We start from the raw sequence: 5,910 nt of genomic DNA on the forward strand, positions 1-5,910 counted from the left end.
AATGGGCAAGGGGATAAGGGTCCCCTGTTTGAGGGGGCAAAGAAGGCAATAATGTACTGTCCATGGCAGGAGCAAGACATGAAGGACAGGAAACCCTCCATGGAGAGGAATAGACAGTGAATGGGCAAAGGTACAAGGAGCCCCTCTTTGAGGGGGAGGGGATACCCTCCATGGAGTGTGGACAGGGGACCCTCAATGGAGAGGATGGGGAGAGTGAAGAGGATCCTCCATGGAGGAGAATGATCAGGAGAATAGGGATCTCCCTTTGAGGAGACAAGGCAGGAGGGAGGGGCACCCTCCATTGAGTGGGTGCCAGAGACTCTGCATGGGGGAAAGGGCAGGAGGCAAAGTGTTCTCTCCATGGAGGGGAATGATCAGAGGGATAGGGATCCCCCCTTTGAGGGGACAGGTCAGGGGGGAGAGTACCCTCCATAGAGGAAGGGTAGGGGACATGTCAATGAGGGGACAAGAGGAGGAGGTAGGGGACCCTCCTTGTGGGTCCCCTGTTCCCACTCCATGGAGAGTGCTCCCTCCCTCCTGCCCTGTCCCCTCAAAGACAGGATGTCTATCCCCTTGACCATTCCTCTTCATGGAGGGTTCCCTGTCCCCTGTCTTGTCCCTCCATGGAGTGTCCCCTGTCCCACCTCCATGGAGGGTGCCCCCACCCCATTCCTGTCTCCTCAAAGTGGGGTTCCTAGTACCCCTTCCCATTTTCCTCCATGGGGAGAATCATTTTCCCCTGCCCTGTCCTCCATGGAGGGTACCCTTTCTCTTCTACCATGTCTCTTCCAAAAAGTTTTCCTGTCCCCCTGCCTGTGGAGGAAAATGGGAAGGGGAATAGGGCACCCCCCATTTCTGGGGTCAGGAAAGGGGGAACAAGGGAATCTCCATGGAGGGAGCAAGGCAGGGAGAACAGGGACCCTCCATGGAGAGTAAAGGGCAGGGACAAGGAACCTTTTTTGAGGGACAGGGCAAGGGCGGGGGAGCACCCTCCATTAAGTGGAGACAGGGGACCCTCCATGCAGGGGACAAGGAGGAGAAATGGGGACCTTCCATGGTGGTAAATGGAAGGGATACAAGGAACCCCCCTATGAGAGGATAGGGCAGGGAGAGGGAGCACTCTCAGACAGGGGACTCTCACTGGAAGGGGAGGGCAGAGGACATGGGACTCTCCATGGAGGGGAATGAGCAGGGGGGAAGAGCACCTTCCATAGAGGGGGACAGGAGACACACCATGGAGGGGACAAGGAGGGGAGATGGTAGACCCTCTGTGGTGAGTCAACTGTCCCCACTCCATGGAGGGTGCTCCTCCCACCTGCCTTGCCCTCTCAAACGGGGATCCCAATTCCCCTGCCCATCCCCCTCAATGGAGGATATCTTTTCCCCCCTCCCCATACTCTCCATTGAGGGTCCTCTGTCCCCACTCCATTGAGGGTGTCCCCTCTTACTCCCCTGGTCCCTCAAAGGGGGGTTCCTTATACCCTTGCCCATTCACTGCCATGGAGGGTCCCCTTTCCCCTTTGTCCTGTCCCTCCATGGAGGCTCCCATGAGACATGGGCAGGGGAACAAAGAAACCCCCATTGAGGGGACAAGCATGGAGGTAGCGGCCACCCATGGAGGGGGGATAGGGAACACTCCCTGTAGGGGACAGGGAGTGGCAAAGAGGACCACCCCTGGAGGAGAAAGGACAGGGGGACAGGGGACCCTCCGTGGAGGAAGAAGGGCAAGAAGGGCAATGCCATGCTCCCTCCATGGATGCTGCCCTCTTCGCTCTGCCTGGGGTGGAGGGAGGGAGCAGGGGCACAGGGCACCCTCCATTTCAGGAGGCAGGAAAGGGAGAATCAGGGAATCTCCATGGAGTGAACATGGTAGTGAATACAGGGACCTTCCATGGAGGGGAATGGGCAGGGAGCTAGGGATCCCCACTTTGAGGGACGGGGCATGGGGGAGAGAGCACCCTCCACAAAGTGGGGACAGGGGACCCTCTATGGAGGGAACAAGGAGGGGAGATGGGGGACCCTCCACAGTGATGAATGAGCAAGGGTACAAGGAACCCCTGTTTTAGGGGACAGGGCAGAGAAAGAGGCACCATCATGGAGTGGGGACAAGGGACTCTCAATGGAAGGGACAGGGCAGGGGACATGGGACTCTCTAGGGAGGGGAACGGGCAGGGGATATGGATCCTCCTTTTAGGGGGTAGGGCAGGAGGTAGGGGGCACTCTCCCTGAAGTGGGGACAGAGGGTCCTCCATGGAGAGACAAGACACGGGGGAAGGGGACCCTCCATGGAGAATAGTCAGGGGAATAGGTATCCCCCCTTTGAGGGGAAAGAGCAGGCAGAGAGCACCCTCCATAGAGTGGGAACAAGGGACGCGCCATGGAGGGGACAAGGAGGGGCAATAAGGGACCCTCCATGGCTAATCCCTTGTCCCCACTCCATGGAGGATGTCCCCTTCTTCTCTCTGGCGCCTCAAAGGAAGGTTCCTTGTACCCTTTCCCATTCACTGCCATGGAGGGTCCCCATTCCCCCTTGTCCTGTCCCTCCATGGAGGGTCTCCAGAGACATTGGCAGGGGATCAAAGAACCTCCCTTTGAGGACACAGGCATGGAGGTGGGGGCAGCCCCATGGAGGAGGGATAGGGGACCCTCCATGTAGGGAACAGGGAGGGGGGGGAAGAGGACTGTACCTGGAGGGGAAAGGGTAGGGAGTCAGGGAACCTCGTTTTGAAGGGTTAGAGCAGGGGGGAGAGGGGACCCTCCCTGGAGGAAGAAAGGCAATTCCATGCTCCCTCCATGGATGCTGCCCTCTTCCCTCTGCTGGGGTGGGTGGAGGGAGCAGGGGCATAGGGCATCCCTCATTTCAGGGAGCAGGAAAGAGAAATCAAGGGAATCTCCATGGAATGAGCATGGTAGGGATCACAGAGACCCTCCATGGAGGGGAATGGGCAGGGGAATAGGGACCCACCCTTTGAGGGACAGGACATGAGGGAGAGAGCACCCTCCATATAGTGGGAACAGGGGACCCTCCATGGAGGGACATGAAGAGGAGATAGGGGATCCTGAATGATGGTGAATGGGCAAGGGTACAAGGAATCCCCATTTGAGAGGACAGAGCAGGGGGAAGGGGCACCCTTCATGGAGTGGGGACAAGGGAATCTCAATGGAAGGGACATGGCAGGGGAAAAGGGATTCTCCTTGGAGAGGAATGTGCAGGGGTTAGGGATCTCCCCTTTGAGGGGACAGGGCAGGAGGGAGAGGGCACCCTTTATGGAGTGGGGACAAGGGACTCTCAATGGAGGGGACAGGACAGGGGAAAGGGGACTCTTCTTGAAGAGGAATGGGCAGGGTGGTAGGGATCCCTCTTTGAGGGGACAGGGAAGGAGGGAGGGGGCACCCTCCTTGGGGTGGAGACAGGTGAATCGCCATGGAGGGTCCCCATCTCCTTTTTTTTGTCCCCTCCATGGCGTGATCCCTGTCCCCACTCTATGGAGGGTGCTCTCCCCACTTCCCTGCCCCTCAAAGGGGGGATCTCTATCACCCTGACCATTTCCCTCCTTGGAGAAGACCCTTTGCCCCCTGCCCTGTTCCTCCATTAAGGATCCCCTGTCCCCACTCCATGGAGGGTGCCCCTTACCTACTGCCTTGTCTCCTCAAAGGGGGGTTCCCTATTCCCCTGCTCATTCCCCTTCATGGAGGGTCATCTTTCCCTCCTCCCAGTCCTCTCCATTGAGGGTATTCTGTCTCCACTCCATGGAGGGTTGCCCCTCCCCTCCCCTGGCTCCTCAAAAGGGGATTCCTTTTATCCCTGCCCATTCACTTTCCCCCCTGTCATGCCCCTCCATGGACGGTCCTCTGGGACATGGGCATTCCCAATTTTTCTTTTTTCCTGTCCTCTTCACAGGGTCTCATCTCCCACCTGTCCACTGACCCCTCCCGTGGTCCCCTGTCCCCCTGCCCTGTCTTCCCATTGAGGGCCCCCTGTCTCCCCTGCTCTGACCACTCTGTGGTTGGTCCCCTTTTCCCTCTGCCTTTTCCCTCCATGGAGGGTCTTCTGTTTCCCTTCCCTGACCCCTCACTCACAGGCACCTGAGGGGCATATGCTCTGGTCTGTCCAGTCTTCATCTCTCCTGCCTCCAGGTTGTGTGTCCACTCTCTGTACCTGAAGCACATTCTCACCCTCTTCATCTGTCTGAATCCTACCTGAGCCCTCAAGACACATCTCAAATATCATTTCAAATGTCAAATCACAAGCAGGGGAAGGGAGTGGGGGGTGGAAGTGGGGAGTGGAGGGTGGGAGGATGGGGGGATGAGGGATAAGGAAGGGAAAAGAGGGCATAAGGGGGATAAATGATGATGGAAGGAGACTTAACTTAGAGGTTGTGAACACACAATACAATATACAGATGATGCACTATAGAATTTTACACCTGACCTATGCAATTTTATTAATAAACTAGAGGCCTGGTGCACCGATTCATACACCTTTGGGGTCCCTCAGCCTGGCCTGCAGGGATCAGGTCAAAACTGGCAATCTAACATCCCACAAGGGATTCCAGAGTGCTAGAGGGTACTCTGCAAGTTGGTGTCACTGCGTTGAGCATCTGCCCCCTGGTGGTCAGTGTGCATCATAGCTACCAGCAAGGTTGGCCTGTTGCTTAGGCTTTTATTTATATAGATGTCACCAAAATAAATTTGGTTAAAAATAAATAAAAGGTGGGGCCTTTGGGGGTTGATTAAGTTATGAGGGTGGAGCGCTCATGAATAGGATTAATACCCTTTAAAAGAGACCCCATGCTAGACTTATCAGGGGATCACTTTATATCTATGCTAATTAGACCAGACGTCCTTCCAGATGACCTTCTGGACAAAGATGAAACTACAAAGGAAGCCCAGTTCCTGGGTGCCTGCCAGTAGCCAAAGGGAAACCTGAGTCCCAGGTGACAGAGGGAAGCCAGTGCCAGCAACCAGGGAAGAAAGGTCTACTCTTGCATGAGTTTCATGCATCGGGCCTCTAGGGTTATATAAATGTCTAACCACTATTTTGTACACTTGAAACTAATATTAAATGTCAACTCTAATTGAAAAAAAATTAAATTATGAAAAAAATTTAATAAAAATAAAATTGCAAATCAGAGTGATCTTTAAAAAATATAAATCAGATCATTTCACTCTGTGCCTAAAAGCCTTAAGTGCTCCAGCAGTGGTCAGCTCTACAGACCAAATCATGCCTGTGATGGTGTTACCCTGCTGGGAGAGGAATGTCCTATCTTTTTCCTCCTGTTGCCCCCTTCACTGCTCTGTGACATGTGGCACTGCTGCAAGGCTGAACTGTGCTTCCTTGAGAGCGAACTAAACATTACTTTGGCTGTTTAGTTGTAGTGTGGGAGCATACACACACACACACACACAAAAATTAAGCCTTAATGGTTCTAATAGCATTTCAACCCACCCAAGGGCCCTTTATCTGCCCTTTCCTGCACCCCAGCCAGCCTGGATCACCCAGCCTTGAGGAAAGAAGGCAGGGATGGTTCTGCACAGGCTGCCAGTGACCATGCATCTGGTCAGACATCTGAAGAGAACTGCAGTTATCTTAGGATGGAAATGGAGGGTCGCATCTGTGAGGATCAGGTATACCAGATGACTAAACTTTTTCTGACACAGTGATGGGATCAGAGCTGCAGGACACCATCACCATCTCACTTCCCCTCTGCAGCCCATGGGACCATGAATTACCCACAAGAAGCAGCTTCATGGCCTCGGACAACGCACAGACCCTATGCAAAGCACTTGAGCTCACATAGCTGATCTCAGACTTATGCATCCAAGAAATCTTAGATCCTAGGAAGTAGCCTGTTTTGACATTTTACTTCTACTCTTACAAAGAAAGCCAGTCCTGGGTCTTTTGTAACC

General features: G+C 54.3%; 1 non-coding gene across 1 annotated transcript; it reads left to right on the plus strand.

Moving 5' to 3' along the window:
• Nucleotides 1–5,193: 5,193 nt before the first annotated feature.
• LOC114227879 (small nucleolar RNA SNORA74) lies at nucleotides 5,194–5,395 on the plus strand. The gene has a single exon (XR_003613972.2). It is a non-coding gene; the product is annotated as a small nucleolar RNA SNORA74 (small nucleolar RNA).
• Nucleotides 5,396–5,910: the final 515 nt, after the last annotated feature.

Source organism: Eptesicus fuscus, chromosome 16 (assembly GCF_027574615.1).
Source record: "Eptesicus fuscus isolate TK198812 chromosome 16, DD_ASM_mEF_20220401, whole genome shotgun sequence".
NCBI classification, from domain to species: Eukaryota; Metazoa; Chordata; class Mammalia; order Chiroptera; family Vespertilionidae; genus Eptesicus; species Eptesicus fuscus.